The sequence below is a fragment of the Girardinichthys multiradiatus genome, chromosome Y (genome assembly GCF_021462225.1).
Source record: "Girardinichthys multiradiatus isolate DD_20200921_A chromosome Y, DD_fGirMul_XY1, whole genome shotgun sequence".
Classification (NCBI taxonomy): domain Eukaryota; kingdom Metazoa; phylum Chordata; class Actinopteri; order Cyprinodontiformes; family Goodeidae; genus Girardinichthys; species Girardinichthys multiradiatus.
Window position 1 is genome coordinate 24785487 of NC_061818.1, and position 21311 is coordinate 24806797.

The 21311-nt window shown below is 39.1% G+C and overlaps 1 long non-coding RNA gene across 1 annotated transcript in view; it reads left to right on the plus strand.

The window, feature by feature from the left end:
* Nucleotides 1-21311, plus strand: part of LOC124864724 — a 68531-nt gene that overhangs the window by 40936 nt on the left and 6284 nt on the right. The window contains exon 2 of the long non-coding RNA XR_007037350.1: nucleotides 9742-10017. This is a non-coding gene — a long non-coding RNA (uncharacterized LOC124864724). The remainder of the gene's footprint in view (nucleotides 1-9741; nucleotides 10018-21311) is intronic.

A 21311-nucleotide genomic window follows, 5' to 3' on the forward strand; every position in this document is an offset into this window, starting at 1 on the left:
CATGGTCTTTTTAAATCATTGTAATGAATGTGTTTTTATTGTCTTCATGTGCCGCAAAAGCAATGTATTCTTAGTGCACCACAGCTCTTATAAACATTAGGGGTTGGTGCTGCATGTCATGTTTGAGTAACACATGAGTGCTGTGTTTTGGCTCCATACTTCATTAAAAGTGCAGCCTTTGTATGTATGGCTCAAATGCTCAGAAAAGCTGGTGGGAAATCGTTGGGAAAACTTGAAACCCAAATAAAATGATGGATTATCAAGTGCTCCTCTAATTCCTCCAAAATGCAATGAAATTGTGCAATGCCTATTTTTTTATTTAAATGGCACATAAAATATAGAGGAAACATATAGCCTCCCCACTTACATGCCAAATTCGGCACATCTCGGGCTGATTTATTTTATGTGAAGAAGTTAGATGTGCATGTCTCTGGGCTTGAACAATGCTGTCGAACTCCCTGCCATGTTATTTTATTCAAACATAAAATATAAAAAAAAAACACCTACTGCTTATATACATCCTGCTGTAATCCTGTCTTCACTGTCCATTTTTTCCATCTTATGCCTCTAATATACAAGGCATTCCTTTGTGGTTGTGTTATGTGATTTGGGGCACACAGCTAAAGAAACCGAGTTGGGAGAGAAAGCAAAGAAATTTAGGGGTAAACACCTTGTCATGCTGGGCTTGGTGCACGGCGCGCGCTCGTATTTTTGAGCCCAGTTTCAGCAGCAGCGGGTAGCTGGCTTATCATCAGCCTCTTCAGCTGCTTTTCTTTTTTCTATCACGCGTGGCCTGCCTTAATCTCTCCCGTGTACTGTAAACCGCACCTAATAACCCTGTGCGCGATTAAAGCAAACATCTTAATAACAGCCTGCCTCATTATCAGCTTGCATTGGGAAAACGAGTGGCTAAGCCTGAGCTTTGCAATGTGGGCTCCCGGAGAGGCCAGAGAACAAGATAACTTGCTTATTTGCTTACCTTTCATTGAGAAAATCCAGAAATATAACCTTGTTTGATTGATGTTTTGTTTTTCAGAATGCAGAAAATTATTTGCAATGCATCTTCTCATGGGACCTAACTGTTTTCAGGGTATAAAGAGACAGAACACAAAAGCAACGGTGAGCTACAGAACTGAAAGTGGCATGTCACTCTAGAGGGTGCTGTTTACTGAAAAAACGTCTTCTTATCACTGCAGCAGCACTCCACAGTATAAATGTATTCATATCTATTTTAAAGTCTTAAATAAGTCAGTTCCAGAAAGACTTATCAAAGAAAAAATATGCTCCACTTTGCTCATGAATTGTGTTGTGCAAAACATTTTTGACACGCTATTAGCTGTTGTAATCCTACTGTTTTCTGCTTGTGTGTGTGTCCACAGTCACACATGGGCACAAAGATGTTTACACAGGTTTTACACAGTTAACAAGAGCAGATGATGAGCTGTCATTCAGACCTCCGCTGGCACAATGTTCACAGAGAAGAATGCATCCGCGGAGATGGTTACACCTGTGCCGTCTGTGATCTCCTGCGCCGGATTGCAGGGTGTAATCCCTAACATCACTTGTGTTTATGCTTGTGTTTTAGTTACAGGCCTGACTCTTGCGTGCTTTTGTGCTTATCTGGGACCTTTGTTACAATTAGTCCTTGCTTTGACTTCAGGGGCAACCTCCTATTCCTGCTGCACAAGGGCTTACAGACGTCATATCTCTAGATCTTTTACACATTTTGTTTTTTAAATTGCAACCACAATTTGTTCTGAGGGAGATGCGTGATAGACCAACCCAAAATGGTACATAATTGTAAAGAAGAAAAGGATAAATGGCTGGTTATCCTTTTTTTATAAAAAATCTGAAAAGTGTGGGCCATGCTAAAATAAATATACTTTTAGCTAAACCATTCTGTTGTATTTGTGGCTGTATGTTTTGGGTCTTCTATCTTCCCATCAACTCTAACCAGCTTCCCTGTCCCTTGCCGAAAAAAGGCCTCACGTCAGCATAATGCTGCCACCACCTTGTTTCAGCATGTGGAAGGTCTGTCTAGGGCAATGTATGGTAATAGTTTTCCTCCTCACTTAATATTTTGCATGTAGGTCAGTTTTAGTCTCATCTCACAAGGCCATCTTCGGCATATGTTTGCTGTTACATGGCCTGTTTAAATCTGATGATTTTCTTTCAAGTTTTGCTTTCATCATGCACCCCTTTTATAAAGGATTTTTGAAGATCCTAATTACTGCCACATTGACAGATTCTCTTTCCTGAACTGCAGCGTCACCACTGTTAACATGGCACCCCTTTTATAAAGGATTTTTGAAGATCCTAATTACTGCCACATTGACAGATTCTCTTTCCTGAACTGCAGCGTCACCACTGTTAACATGGCCTATTGGCTACAACTCTGATCAATGCTCCAATGAGCAGTGACATGTGCAATGTTCAGAACTTTAGTTAATGTTTTAGAAACTAACCCTGATTTCAACTTCTTCACAACTTTATCCATGACCTGTCTTGTGGTCATGGATAACAATAAAGACTTGTGGTCTGGGTCTGAGGCCTTTACACAATAATACTAAGATTCAGTTGCACACAGCTAGAGTATCCTTAATGATTGAATGATGTTTTGAAGGGAGTTCATTACAGTGGATTGTATGCAGGAGTATCAGAGTAAATGGGGGAAGAATACAAGTGCACACAACACTTCAAGTTTTTATTTGTAAATGAAATTAAAAACCATGTATCACTTTCCTTCCATTTCACATTTATACACTACTTTGTATTGGCCTATCACAAAAAAAAAACAAATGCATAAAAGTTTGTAACTTGACAAAATGTGAAAAGGTTAAAAAAGTATGAATGGTAAGGTTCTGTAACATGGATGAATAAACATGACTCCCATGGTCAAACAGCTTATCCTCTAACTAATTCCATGTTTTTGTTACGTAAATAAAAAATTCACTTCTAAATTTAGAAAACAAGAAAAACAACTTTTTAAATGCACTGGACTTCCACAACAGGATCATTTACAGGAACCCTTATTTTAGAACTGTTTCCTTATGTACTGACTATTTGAGGAGGTCTTTCTTTGTTGTTTTTTTATATGGTTAGAATTTCGTCATGAGTGACGATAGCTCCACTGTTGAGCTCATTAATAGGGAGGAGAAACTTTCGAAGCCAGATTGAGCTCATTTTTTGTTTAGTAAATATGCTAAATTTAGAGTTTAACTACTGCCAAAAGTTTTTCCAAACTTACTGAACGACACACCTTTCAATAAATGACTCTTCACATTTGCTATTTTTATCATAATCCCGCTTTCCCTAATTTTTTTCCGTTCTTCTCTCTCGTCTTCTGACAGACCCACAGTACTTGTTTTTTTTTTTTTTTCTCAAAATGCATTGGGTGGATTATAACTGAGTGTAGCCTCATTTAAACTAAAGGAAGGGCATGCTTCAGCTCTCAACTCTGACGTGAGTGGAATTGAAAAACCAGTAAAAGGGCCTCACTGCTTACACACCCTTGGAATGGCACTGTACTGTTGTAATGGTGGCATTTTAACCCTTCAGGCTTAGCCAGGCAATTAGATAACAGGATTTAAGTTGCCACTCTTATGAGTAAACCCAGCTGTGACGGTGCATAAAGCTACAAAAAGAAAACCTCTGCTGACCGAGAACGATTACAACACTACGTAAAGCCTGGCCCAGTACGAGAAGAATATTTAAGCCTTATGTGTTGTTTTTTTTTGTTCAAGATGATGTGATCCATCCGTCTCTCATCTGGTTTTTCTCTCACCGATTTGTCAAGGACGGCACTACACACTGCTGTTCAGTGGTCAGTGTTTTGGAAATGGATCCCGCAGGCTTTGAATCCATTTTTTCATTTGTACCCGATATTATCCAATTTCACCCAGGGATCAATAAAGTCTTTCTAACTTTGACTGTTACAGGCCTTAACTCTTTTTCACCTAAAGTAACCTAGCTCAGTAAAGTGAAGATGTAAAAGGTATGGCAATGGAATATACCTGCAAAGTGGGAGAACAAAATACTAGTATTCTCTTACTTGTTTCTAAAAACACTGCTATCATAGCAGAGTATCATAAGGCTTTGACTATAATAGTTTCCTAAGCTATAGAAATGTGTCATATTGCAGTTAGTTTGTAGAAAGTGAAAAAATCTCAGATTGGTGGAACACTAATAACGAATATGAAAACTGAAAATGTTCATTCTTTAAGGTGTTACTAAGCCAAGTTACCATGGCAAAGTCTGCCAACATATTCAATTGTGAGTCTATCAGGATAATTGCCAAACAACTACAAGATCTAAAAGACTTTAGCACTCTGATGTACACACAGGTTTCGTTCTTACTCTTCTTAATGATCAGTGGGTGCTGCCTTCCAAAGCACTCACAAGAGGCCCAGTCCTTGTGCAGCAGTCTTTCCCAGCTGCAGTTAGAGCAATAGATGCTCACCCACTCCTCATCAAGACTCCAAAAGACTTGTGGCTGATCCCCTTGACTCAGCAGATGTAAATGTTACATTTTCCTCCTCTAAAAATAGTTCACTATCAATGCACTAAAATAAATCACAACATTTTTATTGTCTCTTTCAGGTCTATTTAGATTGATTATAAATACAGTTTATTTTTTCACATTTTACTATAACTTGTTGTAGGGAAGGTAAAGTAAAGAACCAAATCACACTCAAATAAACAAAAAGAAAACAATACTTTAGAAAAATAAAACAAAACAAATAACTTGTCTATTTTGAGTCACTTTTGCATGTCCTGGATCTGGATAAAAGTCCAGGGTTGGATTTGAATAAAACTGAATTTATGGACAGTATAGACCAAACGTTTGGACACACCTTCTCATTCAAAGAGTTGTCTTTATTTTCATGACTTATGAATATTGTAGCTTCACACTGAAGGCATCAAAACTATGAATTAACACATGTAGAATTATATACTGAACAAAAAAGTGTGAAACAACTGAAAATATGTTTTATATTCTAGGTTCTTCAAAGTAGCCACCTTTTGCTTTGATTACTGCTCTGAACACTCTTGGTATTCTGTTGATGAGCTTCAAGAGGTAGTCACCTGAAATGGTTTTCACTTCACAGGTGTTTAATCTCAGGTTTAATAAGTGGGATTTCAAGCCTTATAAATGGGGTTGGGACCATCAGTTGTGTTGTGCAGGAGGTGGATACAGTACACAGCTGATAGTCCTACTGAATAGACTGTTAGAATTTGTATTATGGCAAGACAAAAGCAGCTAAGTAAAGAAAAATGAGTGGCCATCATTACTTTAAGAAATGAAGGTCAGTCAGTCTGAACAATTGGGAAAACTTTGAAAGTGTCCCCAATTGCAGTCGCAAAAACCATCAAGCGCTACAAAGAAACTGGCTCACATGAGGACCACCCCAGGAAAGGAAGACCAAGAGTAACCTCTGCTGCGGACGATAAGTTAATCTGAGTCGCCAGCCTCAGAAATCGCAGGTTAACAGCAGCTCAGATTAGGGAACAGGTCAATGCCACACAGAGTTCTAGCAGCAGACACATCTCTAGAACAACTGTTAAGAGGAGACTGTGTGAATCAGGCCTTCATGGTAAAATAGCTGCTAGGAAACCACTGCTGAGCACAGACAAGCAGAATAGATTTGTTTGGGCTAAAGAACACAAGGAATGGACATTAGACCAGTGGAAATCTGTGCTTTGGTCTGATGAGTCCAAGTTTGAGATCTTTGGTTCCAACCATCGTGTCTTTCTGCGGCGCAGAAGAGGTGAACGGATGGACTCTACATGCCTGGTTCCCACCGTGAAGCATGGAGGAGGAGGTGTGATGGTGTGGGGGTGCTTTGCTGGTCACACTGTTGGGGATTTATTCAAAATTGAAGGCATACTGAACCAGCATGGCTACCACAGCATCTTGCAGCGGCATGATATTCCATCCGGTTTGCGTTTAGTTGGACCATCATTTATTTTTCAACAGGACAATGACCCCAAACACACTTCCAGGCTGTGTAAGGGCTATTTGACCAAGAAGGAGAGTGATGGGGTGCTGCGCCAGATGACCTGGCCTCCACAGTCACCGGACCTGAACCCAATCGAGATGGTTTGGGGTGAGCTGAACTGCAGAGTGAAGGCACAAGAGCCAACAAGTGGTAAGTATCTCTGGGAACTCCTTCAAGACTGTTGGAAAACCATTTCAGGTGACGACCTCTTGAAGCTCATCAACAGAATACCAAGAGTGTGTGGAGCAGTAATCAAAGCAAAAGGTGGATACTTTGAAGAACCTAGAATATAAGACATATTTTCAGTTGTTTCACACTTTTTTGTTCAGTATATAATTCCACATGTGTTAATTCATAGTTTTGATGCCTTCAGTGTGAAGCTACAATATTCATAGTTATGAAAATAAAGAAAACTTTGAATGAGAAGGTGTGTCCAAACTTGTGGTCTGTACTGTAAATTAGCTCATGATGTCATTCAGACAACCTACTACTATGTTCCTTGCTGAGAAGAATATCACACTGTCTTCAATGGTTCAAAAGTTTACTCGGAATTACGAGTCACATCTGATCTAGCAGATTGCCTTAGTTAACAGACATTTTTCAGCTGAAAAAACATGTAATAAATGTAGCAATGGTGTCTTTTTAAGGTATAGATGATTTTTTTCCAGTAGTGTAACATTGGATGCCACAGGTACAAGCAATATTTTGTTTGTGTTATTTTAAATAGCTAAAATAAGCTAAAACAGGGAGCCTGCGTATTACTAACTGTTCCTTTCACCACTCTGAGATTGATATCTTTATCTTTCTACTAGATATAAGGGAATAATTTCTCATAATAACTTAACAGAACTTCAGTTAAAAAAAATCTGAACAATCCCTTTATAGGCGATGTGTTCCCCTTAGTAGCTCATCCTGATGGCCAAAATGTTCCGTGCCAGAAATTTATACTGTTACTGTGAGTCGGGCCTGTTAAACTTTTACTTCCCCATTGGCACAACTGGTAGCCAAATGTTCTTACCTATTTAACTCAACAAGAGGACCTGGAACAGGATTTATTGGTTGATGTTTGCTGCGGTACACTTTAAAGATTGTCGTTATCCTCAAAATGGGATCTTTACACAAACCCTGCCATTACTCTACTTTCCAAGGCTTTAGCCATCCGAACTGTTTGGTTACTGTACTCCAGCCTGCTTCTGATTATTCTGTTTGCTTAGCTACTCTCCCACCACCTATAATGCCCCCTCTCCCTCTGTCCGTCCCTCCCTGGTGTCCCTTTCCCCTGCTTACACCAAACAGTGGGAGCCTGTCACTGTGTCACCCACAGGACGATGCCCGTCTCTCAGCCCCTTGGGGCCCATTTGCCTCTGTAGCACTCCGTGTTTGCCCAATCATTCGAGATCCGGATTCAGGGATGAATTGTTAACTACTGCAGGTCAGTCATTGCCTCCCTCCCTCCCGTCCACATCCCACTCCCCATTTTTTTTTTTTTTTTTTGCTTTCTCAAACTGCTGTTTACTCATCTAGAAACCAAGCAGGTTTTTTTTTCCTTGATGCCAAAAATGCCAAACACTGATGATGCAACCCCCTCTTAATACAGGGGGATATCAGCTTTTAATGTCTTCAAAGTTTTGAGAAGGCTAAATTTTTTTCAATGTCAGATTTGCACATAGTTTTCATTGTTTACTGTAAATAAAAATAAAATTTTTCTACTATAAAATACTCCAATTGAAATGTATGTAATCATAGTTACATAAACCTATTGACTAGCCTAAAAGTATGCATGTGTTAGTGTGTGTGTCTTATTTGCTCAGGGCAGGTGAGTGTTTGTCTACCTGTCTCCATTTATGAGATTAGTGTTTGCTCAAGGAATGCACCACGTCCGATTTGTCATTGACTGTTATTGTTCGGCTCATCCGACTGGTGCCTCGAGGTTCAGTTGCGTTGTGCCCCGGCAAGTAGGAAATATTTGCTTTTCTTAGTTTTTCCTCTTTGGCTTAGCATATTTGCACATGGTCTTTACAGGAAATGTGACTTATGGAGAAGTATGTCTTTCAAACTGGCTGTAAACTAGAACATCTGTATTAAGACAAAAATGTTTGGTCAACTTGATCAAGTTGAGTGTCAGTAACTGTAAGAAAAATGTTTCCCTTCACTTTCTATCTGCATGAAAAATTTGTGTTCAGACCTTTGTTAGCTAAGACAGAAAAGTTTAGAAAGTAATAACTCTTGAATAGAGATTAACAAATAATGTTTTTGCAGACTTCTGATCTCCATTTTTTTTAATTATTTGACCCACAGATACAAATTATAACTGATTTCAACTTCTCTTTAAGAACATACTTTTAGCGCTAGATTATTGATTTTTATTGCATTAAGTTTAAGATTATTCATATGCCAGACATTTTACAGGTAAAGTAATTGTTTATTTTACCAACATATTTCTGCTAACTGGAAGTAATCTTTAACATTTGGATCTGAGCGAATCTGTGGACTGAGTTAAAGATTAGGTTGATGGTAAAGAGCCCTTCCAATCTTAAAAAAATGGAGCTTGCCAACAAAGATAAATCGTTAAAATACCAATAAATGCTGTAATGCAAATAAATATTTTTCCACTGATTTCTGAGAAGGGTATACCTAGTTTTGATCATTACATCTTTTAATCAAATAGAAAAGAAAACATAAAAAATATTCAAAATTGATACTGCTTCTATGTGTTACTTTAGGTATTTATGTATTATCTTTTGATAGATACCTTTCTCATTTCGTATCTGGAACAAACGTCTTTGTTGAATGAAAAAAAACATTTAACATTTAAATGAAAATCTCCCAATAGTATGAAAAACCTTGGGCTGTAGAAGCAGCAAAGGTGACATTGTACCACTTTTAGAGTGCAGTATCTGTAAAACAGGATTTTACAGAAAACTGATGCAAACTGTAAACACTACTTTTGCAGAAATAACGTTCTAGAAAAGTTAATTTTGTAGAAACAGGTAAAACCAGATGAGTAAACTTCACATGTAAGGTATGAGGAAGCTTCAGCAGATGTATTGCTCCTACTCTGAGCAGCTCAGATCGATTATGCACAGCATTTAAAGCTTTTTAGACTCAATCTACAAGTTTTTTTTGCATCTTAAACATTGCATTGATGTTGTTTTTCTATGTTAGTGGTGTTTAGCATTTTTATGACTATTAAAGTGAAGAAAAACGTGTGGGTTATGTGTGTCTCCCTGTTTATCGGTGTGTGTTTGTCGTCTTGTACCACCATCTGGGTGGTCCTCACGGCTGGTTTGATCATAATAACCCAGTCCCATAAATTAGTGTCCGGACTCTAGCCAGGAGCTGATTCTATGTGCCTCACTGGAGCGAGGGACTCAAGGCTTTAAGCTAAGACCCCCGGCTGCTGCCCTGCCCCGGCATGGCCACACGTCAGCTCTCCACACCACCTTTAAAATAACTTGTCATGCATGATAGCCTTTGGGAAAAGACCTCATTCATGTTTTTACCAGCTACAACATAAATGTATGAGTACTTTTTAAAACATAATTTATAGTTTTAATTTATATTTTTGTTTACAATTTTAAAAGGTTTTTTTTATTTCACAGAAATGTTTGCTTATGATAAAATGTGTTTCCCCTGACCGTTGGCTAACCTAAAATGGCTTTGATAGCCTTCTATAACACTACTCTCAGAACAAATGTTTCCACCTGATCTAAAGATTAAAGTCATATTTTTGTCTTTGTAGGTCCTCTGCCTCTCACTGAGCTTGAAGAGCAAGGATGAAGGCCTGTCGGAGCTGTCTGGCTTGCATACATCACTCTCCGCTGTGCTTTTATCTAGCCAGACTGGCCCGTGCTCCATCCAGACCCGGCTCCCGGCAAGTGCACTGTCCTGAGACCTGTGGCATTAATAAAGATAATGCTGTTTGGAATAATAACCACCAATTTGGCTCAATAGAGGAAATAGAGAGCACATACAAGTGTCATGGAATACAAAAGAAACCAAGATGAAAGGCTGAAAGGTGAGTTTGTGCACCTCTTCTGCTCTTAGGTGGGAACCTATATCAACATGTACACATGCGAGCAGTACTGAGTGGGTTCGTATGCCAATTTTTAGCCTTAGAATCATGACACAGACATGCAATTTGTTCTTTTGTCTGCAGAGATCACAGAGGGAGGCAAGTAACTCGTCATTCTTTTTATTTTTTCTCATTTCCCCCCTTCTTTGCTTTCTCTTTATTTGCAATTGTGAATGTAATTTAGTTTGTTGAGCAGGTGGTCTTTTTATATATATCTGACTGTGCTTTTGGTTCCCACCTCTGGCGTGTGGGGCTTTCAGTTGGAGTCAGTCATGTAGGCCAGGATTATAGGGGTGAAAGAGGAGGAGGAAGTACAGTCAGAGTCTAGGTAGTGGCAACCTCAGCGCCCTGCAGTCAGAACCATGCAGTTCTGCTTGAAAGAGTTATTTTTTTGCTTAAGCTCTCACACACACACCAGATGGCTTTTGTGCCAGTTGGGGAATTGCTTTGGGACAGAAGAGTCCTTCAGACTTTGTAAGTCGCTGGGCACAGCACGTAAAATGCTGGAGGCAGATAGACAAAGCAAGATGTTATATTTTCATCACCTTTTCCACACTGAATCTAAACATAAATCTGAAACAAAGTAACTGGATTAGATCAAAGGGCTGATTTTAATCGCCCCTACATTTACAAACTGTTGTTCAGATATTAGAGCTCCTGAACATTCAGCCTGTTTGAGTCAAAACACTTCCTGGGATGTAATATATAAGACAAAGCAAGTGTGTCTGCATTACCAGTGGAAGCTGTTTTTACAATAAAAAAACTACAACCTGCTTTCACTTCTTTGTCTTTGACCCATGGTTTTATAACACAGATCAGTTAACCAATCCTGTTACTCTTTGAGGAAATTATGGTTCCTTACATTATCAGTCTAGCATTCTTCTGCAGTAACACCATACTGACGCACAAACAAGCAATCAATACTTTGTCAATAAACAAAACAAGTTTACTGTTTCATGTTGTCTTAAATAAGAACTGTGGGTTCTTGTATTGGTTTGCATAGAAGGAAAATTTGCCTCACAGCAAGAGGGTCCTGGAGTCGAATCAAAGGGCTCTTATGTCAATCTTGCTTGCTCTCTCCATTAATTTGTAGGTTCTCTTAGGGTACTCCAGCATCCTTCTACTGTTCTAAAGCTACAATGTTAGAAAATTGGACACCAAATTGTCCTTAGGATTAGTGTGTGCATACATGATTGTTTGTCCAGTGTGATGGACTGGTAACTTGTCCTGGGTGTACCTTAAGTCTGACCGTTGGAGCCCTACAAACCTGCAAGGATTAGACAGGTGTACAAAACAGATGAATAGAATATTATGAACAATTAAAACTTCCTGTCAATTTGCCAACTGAAAAAACTTGACCTGTGTCTAAAATGTGTTATAACGATTCTGAGAATTCAAAGTTACAACAGTCTGACTTTTCCTGGTCAACACCGATCTTAGGCTTTCTTTGAGGTCTTACCCTCCCATTCCCATTTTCTTTTAAGGCACTATAACAAAGACAAGCCCTTTTTGGTATCTTATTTAATTGTTGAAACATAACAAACTTTAACAACTTTGTTTTTATTCAGCAAGACAAATGTAATATTAATTGACAATGAAAGGGAAAAGATGCTGCGGGTTTCTTGTTTGAGGGAGCAGTTTCGAATCCAACAGAAAATAAAATAATAAGTTTATTTATGTATCAAAGCATGTCCATACCCTGAAAAACAAATTGCATCACAGAATGCTCATAAAAGTGCAGAATTCAGATGTTATGCCTTTAGTAATCAAAAAATTAAATCTAATTGTTTAGTGTTTACCTTCCAGAAAATTGACTGAGTGATTGGTGCATTAGTATATAAATTGATCATGTATTTACAAAGAATTTAAAACCTATTGATAGTGTTAAAGTTCTTGTAATTTGGGTGCACTCCTTTTTTGGAACAAACAGATTTTCACTATTTCAACTTTCTTTGTTTGTTTACTTCCTTGGTTTTGCTTTCTGTAACGGTCAATTAGTTCAGCCCAAGTGTTGCCTGAAAAATTACAGTACTTTCCTCACTAAAACATGTTGAAGGCCAAATCAAATCATCAGCCCATAGAAAAAGACCTAATAGAAAGCTGTGTCACTGTGAAAAATAGAGTGGTATGAACATAGCCAGAATATCTGGCTGTGGTGTTTGAGGTCTGATCTGTAAACCCAACTAGGAGGAGTGATTTGGTTAGACTGCTCTGTTAGCTGTTTTCTGTTTGTCCCCCAAGCGTTTATCATGGAGGTTTCACAAGTGGCCACTTCTACGTGCATTGATAAACAGCAGGGATTGGATCCAGACTCTGCCGGGTTCTAGCTGGAGCCCTGGGGCTCGCAACCGCTCAGGCCGGGAATGTTAGTCATTTGTTTATTATTGCCGATATTCGCCTGGTCCTAATCCTTGCAGGATTAGCTGGATTACATGTTTTTCCTCATTAACCTTTTTCCAATAATGCAGACTTTTCATTTAACATGGTAATATTTGCAAGTCTTGTTAATTAATGCATGGACAACGTATGTGCAGAAGTATGCATTTAGGTTTGTGCTGTGATGCACGCGTTCCTGTGTGTTATGTCAAATGTTTTTCTGTTGGATGTTTGTTGTCAGGGTACTTTAACAAATACACCCAGAAATTATGTTCTATTTAAAGCTGTGACCGGGTTAAAGAAAACTCAGCTACAGTGACTTACACTTTTTATTTCATATTAGATCATCTTGCCTTGTGGTTTTCTTCAAAAGGAGTGTTTAGATGTAACAAATCAGGGCTGAAGAAATGTTTTTTTTCCTGGTTTTGGTCGGAAATACTCCAAGAGCCCTGTAGGAACCAATTAATCATAGAAGACCAAATGTCAGTGTGGCGTCACTGGATTCGGAAACTAATGATGTCATGAAGGAGGGATAAGTGGTTTGAGTGGTACCAGTTTGTAGAGAAGCTACTGGCTTTGAGTCACCTGGATTGAAGACCGAGCTGTATTCACTTAGTCGCGTGAACTTGTTCAGCATGACCTTTTCAGAGCTGATCTAGTCACTTCGTAAATTTCTTTCCAGTTTCACATCATGTCTCGAACACGCTTATTAACATGCCGTCCTTTTCCAGCTGCACAGTGTGTTTGTGGGTAAGAATGTCCAGCAAATCTACTCAGATGCCCTGCATGCAATCCCCACTGCCCAGTTCCTCTCACAAACACAGAGAGAAGGGGATACACTATTGCTGCTGGACTGACAGATGAAAAACATGCAATTATCTTAGTTTATGGGAGGACAAAAGGTTAAGAATGGAGATTCCTAATTTTCTGGGATGCTCAGGTACAGCCTGTCTGGTTGGGAATCCATTTAAGTAAGGTCTTCTACTAGATTGCATATGTTACAAAACCAATTCAAATGGTTGACCTAAAATCTGCATAAGCAATTTACTCACCAAAATCCAAATATTTCTGTGTATTTAGAAATGTAACGAAATGTAAAAAATTTTTTTAATTCAATTTTTCACTTTTTATATGCTTATATGAAGTCTGGCAAGCCCTATCCCTCAAACCACTCAGCAGTGGATACAATTGCGGGGTGGAACTGACAAAATGAATGTTCAGCCCTACTCCTACATCCTTCCTCGCCCTGCATACAAAGTTGTTTTACTTGCTGCTCGCTTAAAAGCTCTGTAGCCGACGCAGTCACAGCTGAACTTCATGTGGTGTTGGTTAATTGGCATTTTTTTGGTAAGCGCAGATATGCTCCACTATGCATATCTTCCCTAATGTCTCTTGCGCTGTTTGCCTTTATAAAGTGTCTGTTAATTGGCCACATGGTCACAGTCTCCTGCATTAACTATCCCCTGTGGTACCTGAATGTGGCCCATTTGACCTGGAGGCACTGAGGTGAAAGTGAAGCATTCAAGAGCCTCAACCTTTGGCCATTTGCCAATTTTTTTTCTTGTCTAACCACCGTCTGTGTTTCTCCTCTGCCTCTTTTTGGTGTTTAATGTGAGCTTTGAAGGTGATCTCTCTTTTACCGGGACAGTTTTGGGGTTATATAAGCAATATCCAGTTCATTTCAACACCTTTCCATAAGCTTTATAGTCTGTTTTTGTGTGACTGTCTGTCAGCTTCTGTCAGGCACTTCTACCAACTTCCTTACTTTCGTGCCTCCTCAAAACCAAAGAATGGCCTTTCCTTTTGGCCTTATACCACCACCCTATCCAGTTGATTTCACCGTGCCTTCTGCCTGTAGTCAGCCAAGCCTCCAACTGAGCTGCATCAGCACTGCTCAAAGACCAAGGAGGACTATGATCCCACCATGGGGTGTATAGCTGTGGCTCCAGCTGTGCTAAACTTTAATCCCCATCTCTTTTAACCACAATGGAAAACATGTGGTTTCTCTGGATAGGGTGCAGGCCCACCATAGATGATGTCGTTTACCTATGCTCTAAACTAACATCTCACAGCTTTTGTGACCACTACTTGTGACATGTTTTGTTATTGTTTAAAAAAAAACGATAGACAATTATTTTGTAACATTTTTATTTAAAATAAGATAATTCTTTATAGTTTGAGATGTACCCATCCAAAATTTAGGGCTGATTTCAATCTCCGTTTTTTGTAAAGCTTTGGAATACCGGTATCAGTTTTGGCCACTTCTGATTTTGCTTTCAGAACTATATCACAGAAAGATACAAAAATACAATTCAAAATATCTTTTTTAGCCTTTTTGCCATGAGTTGTCATTAATCATTTCCAGAGGTATTGTTGCAATCAGTGTGTGCGTTAGGTGTTGCTGTAAAACAGTTGTTTTTTTTTTTATAAATAAGGAGATGACATTTTAAATTTTCTTTATTTCTGTTTAATTCTGTCATACTAGCGATTTCATTGGTTAATGAAACAAGGAATATTACATTAAGAAAAGGTAGATCCTTATATTAACTCAAAGGCTTCCAAAAGCCTGTGTATTTCTAAATCCAGCGTGTTCCGTTTCAGAGGTGAAATAATCTAAAAGCAAAAACAAAGCAACTCTGCTGTACTCAGTTCAGCGTCCCTATTATGTGCCAAAGGTTTCCCTCTTTCCTGCTCCCTTGCATCTGAAGGGAGCAATAGATATGTCCCGACATATTGTTGAAATGAAAGTTTCTTTTAGGAATACCATCTTTCATCTCTGTGTTTCTGACATTTTTAAAACCCTCACTGATACTGAAAATAGCTAACTTCCAGTCCGATCAAAAAACCATCAGATTTTATGTTTCCTACTGGTCAGTCCCTGCAGATCCCAATCACCAGTCGATTACTCTGAGTTGCCCTACATAATTAGCTCACCCCTTTTAATTTTTTCTCATTTTGTCCATAGCAAAAGTGTGAACCACTCTTGTGTTTTTGTACGAAAAACTGCTTCTTGGTATAGTTTATTTATGATCCTACAATTCCAAAAAGGGGACAGCATAAGGCTTTGGGAAATTACCTTGTTGCTTTATGGTGAAAGAATAACTACTTCTAAACATAGTCCATTATTTTTCCAGATAAGTGGGTAATGGCAGAAATGTAGTGGTGTAAAAAATCTCTTTTTTTTTTTTTTTTGAACCTCTTCTGTTGATGAAATGTGCTTCACATTGCAGGTTAATCATTTGATCGGTTTGGCCAGTTCATCTGTGCTAAACAGGCATCGCTAAACATCACTATTTTGTTGGCTGATTTCTGTCGATCTTGTTTTAAACATCAGAATTCAATATTTTGGTTACTGTCTAATGGTTTTTATAAAACAGAGCATTGGCGAGGAATTTATGTTATTCCAAGGGACTTCTTGCTGTTAACTCTTTGGACAGCCGTCCTTGTAGTCCACCATGTCACCCTGCTATGTCAGTTGTAGTTGTTGATAAATTTTACATCCTATTCCCTGCCGTTGTACTTTGTGACCAAATCACATCCTGGCCTCCACAGGTAGGAAAGGTGATCTGACGGTTGAATGATCTCTTCCAAGTGTAACAGTAACCACGGTCAGCTTCCCATGTTGTCCTGCCCCGTTTTGCCCTTTCCTGTCACCTTATCTGAACATCCAGTGCAGTCTAAGCTCCTCTGTTCTCTACACTGCCCATCTCAACTGGTGCTCTTCTCAGATGTCTCTGTGAGGACAGAATAAGCTCACTTGAGCTGAACTTGAGTAAAACTGACTGACAGAGTCCTGACACCCCATTGTGGGCTCAACCATCTCAGCTCCCAGCCACCCACAACTCTATGACCTCTATAGCAACAAGGGCATAGATGGCACAGAAAATGAGCTTCACATCTTTGAAGAACTAATTTATTTAAACAAAAATCAGTAATGAGAATGAGATTTTATTATCAGTTGGGTCTGAGGGAATTCCTGTGCATTGTATTTGTTGTGTTTTCTATTTGCTTGAGTAAGACTTAATGTATATTACTCATGGCAGAGTGTACTTCCTCTTGCTGTCTGGATTTGATTAAGAGAACCAGTCCCCCAACAGGCAGCCAACCAACTTTTTTCACCCTTTCTCAGAGCCAAAAACTTCACAGTACACTCACAGAGCGTCAAAAACTTTCATCACCTGATAGGCAGTGTAGACATGAGTAGCCCAGAAATATTTGCACACTCACTCTGCTATCCAGGGTAGCGGGATTCAGCTATCCCTGCTTTTATTTATCGGCTAACTCAGTCTCGCGCTGGAATGTTTAATGTTGTTTAACTTGAAATCACTGATTGAGGCCAATTTGACACTAATTGAAGCAGAATAAATCACTGCGATTTTTGTGTTTTCAGTACGTGGTAACCTGAAGAGAACTTGAATCATTCACAAATCATCTATCATTTGCATTCAGACCAAACCCACTATAAACATGTTTCCACATGTGCTCATTCCACAGCGTCGCTGCCAAACAGCAGTCGAAACACTGCTGAAAGGGAGCTTATCAAAGCCCTCTATGGTTTTCATGGCACTCTGTGGAAAGAGAATGCAGTCCCTAAATCTTTCATGTTTGTTTGAGTTGTATGTTTAGTTTTTCGTAGCTGAACCCTGGCAGTGTTTTTTTTTTTACTCTCGCAAAGTCAGAAGGGTTTGTGGGGCAAAATCTGATTAGGTTGAGTGTTGTGTGCGCTTGTGCGTTCGCATGCGTCTGTTTCATGGACATGAGCCCCTTAGCTTTTAATGTGGGTGTGTACTTGCAGACCTCAGCTCAGCTTGGAAATGTAATCTGATTTGCAGAAGGGAATGGGTCATTTCACATGACTGGTTTAAAAGACCGCTGGTGCAAGGTTGTGCCAGTGTCCCTGATTGGTCTGTGTGTATGTTCTTTTGTTCACATGCTTGTGCACATACACACACACACACACACACATCGTTTATTTGTTTTCAAAACATACTCTGTGGAAATATGAGTGTTTGTTGGTACAGTCTGCCACACAGTAGAAATTGAAATGTGTTGAAGTTTGTGGCATAGCTCAGCGAAACCAGGTTGCTGCATTTATCCTGTTGGCCTTAGTTTTTAATAGCATTTGTTTGGGGAAGTCTATGCAAAGTAAGGCCACCACTAATTAACAGCCAATTACACATTTGAAAATATATGTAAAACTCTGCTTAGCTGTCTGATGCAAGTTTTTGTTTGCAGCTTTCTGTTTACACATATCTGATAATGAACTGTTTATTTTGAACTAATGGACTATCAGAACTATTGGCAACAAACTGAAATCATCTTCTACAGGTAGTTGCAAATCAAAACCCTCAGTGTATTTTATCTGGATGTGATACACCAACACAAGGTAGCACATCTTAATTTTGATTAGGTCTTTTTACCCTGTGATATTTTTTGATCCTGCACTGTAATTCTGGCTGTATGCGTAGTGTTGTTTTGGTGAAGGGTTAAGCTCCACCACAGCCTTAAGTATGTTGCCATGTTTAGCTGCATCTATCTTTTCAAGAACTCTGACCAGCTTGCCACTGCTGAAGAAAACTATGTCCACAGCATGATGCTCCCACCACTATGTTTTACCCTGGGGGTGGTTTGTTCAGGCTAAAGTGCAGTGTTAGATTTCGGCCACACTTTGCATGTTGCATGTATACCAAAATGTTCATTTTGCATGTATCCAACAGAGCAGCTTCTTCCATATATTTGCCATAAGGGCCTGTGGCAAAAAACAATAATTGTGGCTTTTCATTTCTATTTTCAATAGGGTTTTTTTTTCTTCCCTTTTTTACATAAAGGCCAGATTTGCACATGACTGTTTACGCTGAATCTGTGGCACACAAGGCAGATGTCAATGGATTCTTCAACCTGAGCTGTGAATCTCTGCAGCTCCTTCAGATTTTCCATGGGCCTCTTGGCTGCTTCTCTGATTAATGATATTGTTGCACGGCATGTCAGTTTAGGTGGATATCCATGTCATTGTACGTATCCAATTAAGCTGTATGCTTTCGATCATTCTTCAGACAACAATAGAAGTAGTTTATTGTGTTATTTTCATTAGAAAAGGCTGTAGGCTGTAGGCTGTAACTATAGCATGCACAGGTTTTTCTGAGTTATTTGGCCTGTTAATAAATTGAAATATTTTCAATCTTGAGATCATTAGTTATGGTCATGACAAACAAGTAGAAGACATGAGAAGCAGTAGGTGATGTTTGTAGGTGCATTATTGTCAGTGTATTGGACTGTTTAGAAAATGTAAAACAGATCTTGCATGATAGTCATGATCTCGTATTTTTCACGCTTGTCTGGTCCGAACACTTTTGAATGTGTGTTGTTGGTGTTTGTGTGTTTTCTCTTCTGTCTGTGGCAAGCTCATAAGCAGCAAGCAGGAGCCTCTGATCCCATCAGGCGTGCCAGCGGGGGCAGTTTTTCATAAGGTTGTAATCTCGCCACACAAAGGGGTTTCCAATATTGGAGGGAGCCCCCGACCCCCGAGCTAATCAAGACCTGACCAAGCCTTCTCCTGGCTCACCAACCTCTCTAAACATTACCTCATCTGGAGGCTCAGCTCAGCATTATGCACCTCCAGTCATCTGGTGTACATGATAACTCGCTTAGCACAGTGTGATAGGTTGGAAACAAAAACTGAAACACAAGAAAGGGCATAAAAGAAGCAAAAGCAGCACACAACTACCTGTGGCGTCTGGTGCCAGGGAAAGGTATTTTTAAAAGGAAAGAATCATTTTACCATGTCCTCCAGAAACTCTGTGAAGCAATTTCCCAGTATTCAGTTTCTCTCCCCACTGTCTTATTATTGCTGTTTTCCCCTTCAACTGTTGGAGCCTTCAACCTGAAAGGAGGTTTTTGAGTTTGGGCTTTGTGTCACTCGGAAACAGTGTATTTGTTGCCCAGGTAACCTGTCTGGAACAGAGTAACTTAGACGCAAGCGCCTTTGACTTTGGCTTGGAAGAAGAGGAACCAGGGCTGTGATTAGTTTAGCGAGTGCAACTTCAGGCTGAAACGTGTTTGCATATAAAAACCAGTTTACTGTGCCAGTACCAACCTGAACCTGCTAACCTTGTAGTACCTGTAGTACAGCTCAGATTAATATTTTGTAATTAAAAGGCAGAGTGTTGTTGTAGGCAATCCATAAAACTTTAAATTTAACAGAGTTTGCTGAGCTACCTTTCTAATAAAGGTTTTACTTTTAAATGCCCCTTATAGGGGAACTGCAAAAGGCCTTTACTCTGCTGTGACCTCAAGTTACCTCTGGTTGAGAAAGACCCAGAAGATTAAGATGATGGTGACTGTTTTGTTTGCAGCAAACATGGGATCTCAAATGGCTACAAAAATTAAGGGAATCACAGTGCATGCTGAACATAAGAAGGCTGTCAAATAATCTGCCTAAGCAGGTTGTGGTAACTTCCGTATACAAAGAAATGAAAACCGTCAAGAAGCTAAGTAAGTAATGATGGCAGATATAGTTTTTTCTACCAGATACAAGCATTTGATTCTCAGAATAAAATAACAAAATGCTAACCAATAGGGCTGTATAAAAACATCACAAAATGTCTCGTCAAAATGAAGCACCCAGGTACCCAGGTAGTGTCAGTCTGTGACATCTAGTGAAGTAAGTTCAAGCTAATATTACGAGCACCTGATATGATGGTATAAAGCCTGACAGCATGCATGTTTTTGAGCTCTTATTTTAAAGTAAGAAAAGGAAGTAGATCTGGAGTTGCCCTGTTTTGTTGAAAAAGTTGAAGAGTTGGCATTGAAGAAGTTCCCAACACTTTTAAATTGCCACCAGGGAAATTTTCAAGCACCCGCTACTGCTTAAAATGTTTCCAGGTTCATTAAAAAGTGAACGGGGAAGAATATGAGTGGTTTGTAAGCACTGTGAAAATATTGCCACTGGCAAACCGCTAGGTGCTAACAATGGTAAGGTTGGTAACTGCCTCTTGTTGATGCTCAACTAACACAGTTTTTAATGAGTCTTTGATCCCCTGTCATTCAAAATCTAAAACACCTTTATGCATGAAACCCAACTGGATAACCTCACAAAACAGACATTCTTCAAATGCAGTTATTCATTTATTAGTGAATTTATGAAATCTTTCATTCCTTGAAAACCCTAAAACAGGGCATTTTCAATGTTTTTCTTAACATTTGGCTCTTCTTAAAACTAAACAAGCACAAAATCCTTATTTTGGGGACTACTCAAACCTGGGTTAGAATATTCTTCATTAATTAAGCACATCATCAGTTCTTTAAAAAAGAGTTTGTGGTTTGTGAAACCTTTCTTTTTATTATTTTCCCATAAGTATTGCAAAAATGCCATCTTGTTCTTGTGAACCCATTCTTGTGAGTTGTCTGATTTCATCAGCTAGCTGTAGTCTTGATGCCCTAATTAATTATAGGCTTGTATGTAGGGGTATGAAAGGTTTGATCACAAAACCTTTCACAAGTCTCACAACTTACTACTCTACTCTTTTAGAGGCACCTGGTCAGGATGACAGCATTAAAATGCAAGATAAAGAAGGAACTAGGCTTGCAGAGCCTGTTGCTTTTTTTTTGTTCAGCACTGAGCAACACGTTCTTCATTTTCCTGAGAAGTATGTCAAGTGGGAGGAGCAGAAGGCCTGAAATCCTTCTCTGACATGTCTGTGATCAGACTAGGGACAAATAGCAGACATCTGTCTTGTGATCTGAGATAAAAAGTGAAAGAAAAGCTGAATTGGAATACTTTAAGATATGAGAGTTGTTACTTCATAATAGCGTTTGTCATTTATATTTATCTTAATGTTACGGGACTCTAAGCCATCGTCATA